We start from the raw sequence: 1,407 nt of genomic DNA, 5'->3' as shown, positions 1-1,407 counted from the left end.
TCAATATCAATATGTAATCTAATGCTATAAATGTTATGGGCGTGAAGGTGATAAAGGTCACGGTCAAGTTAGTTATCGCAGATAGAAGGTATCACAGTGGCAATGGCACCATAATATTGAGAGCAAAATAATGTACGCTGCAAAGGTCAGGGAAATAAACAACACCGTCTAAAAGCATTGAACTTGGATGATCGGAAATTGTTTGAGTCTATAATAGACTTCGTGTCCCCGGCCACTGCAAATCGCCCCCTTTTGAAATCTTTTCCGTCTTCGCCACTGAGCTGTTGGAAGTTTAAAAATATGGTATGGTATGGTTTTTTTACCTTACCGCAGTCTGCTGTAGCATAGGCGGAACACTCACCTGGAAAAAAAGAAACAATTAGTCATCTACACACACACATTCTTTTTAAATAAATCAAAGGGCAAAAGTTTCATTTGAGAACTACGTGTCAAAATTTGCGTTTCTTATTTAATTTTATTTTCAAGAACCACAAAAAATGACACAATGAAGCGGTTTGATTTTTGCGATTTTATAATTTTTTCTTCTAAAATTTGTACCCCTAAACCAGAGGTAGCAATGTAAAAAAGTTCCTTTATTTTTCTGAATATGCACTTAAATACTAGAATTTTTGTATACCTACATGATACGTCAAAATGTACAAGAAATAGATCGAAGCTGAACATTGTGGCACTATAAAAAATTTAAAAATTGTTCCAAATTGGGCACTACTACTAAAATTTAAAAAAAACAACAAACGGGGCCAATATTTTGATTCCAAGTGATACGAAAAATTGAAATACATCTTCAGATTTGGATAGTGTGCGTTACCTCGTGTCGTTCCTTGCTCCTTTAACATTTACATATTACTGTAGGATAAATTTTATTACGTGATTCATTTATTTACAATTAATTAACAAAACAGTCGAAATGAATCGACTTCTAACAGTAATATTACCTATCACTCACTAATACACAGTTGATAACAGAGCGAACTGTTTATTACTTCGGCGTCGAAAGTGTAACTGTCTTTAAACACAATTTTATTTGCTTATATAGCAAACTTGGTTGCGAATGTTCTTGACCATTTTATAACAATATAAATTGTAGTAGGGAAAAAACATCATATTTCCCAGAAAGATTGTGTCACATGATGGCTAGTCTTTCAGGGCGCCTCGATGTCTATCGGGATTTCTAGAATATTCGCTACATTATTTTAATAAGGGAATAGCAAATTAGTTATAAAGAAAGGGAAAAGTGAGTTTCACCATAAAGCGAAAACTTTCCATTGATTAATGGACATCTAAATGAGCGGCGCATTTTAAAGACTGCTGCGGGTTGTCCTTTTGAGCTGGCACGGTGGGTTGTTTTAATTAAACCTTCGGATTGTTTACGAAAAAAGGCAATTA

This window comes from Photinus pyralis, unplaced genomic scaffold (genome assembly GCF_008802855.1).
Source record: "Photinus pyralis isolate 1611_PpyrPB1 unplaced genomic scaffold, Ppyr1.3 Ppyr1.4_LG1, whole genome shotgun sequence".
Lineage (NCBI taxonomy): Eukaryota > Metazoa > Arthropoda > Insecta > Coleoptera > Lampyridae > Photinus > Photinus pyralis.
Note: the sequence above shows the minus strand (reverse complement) of the source record.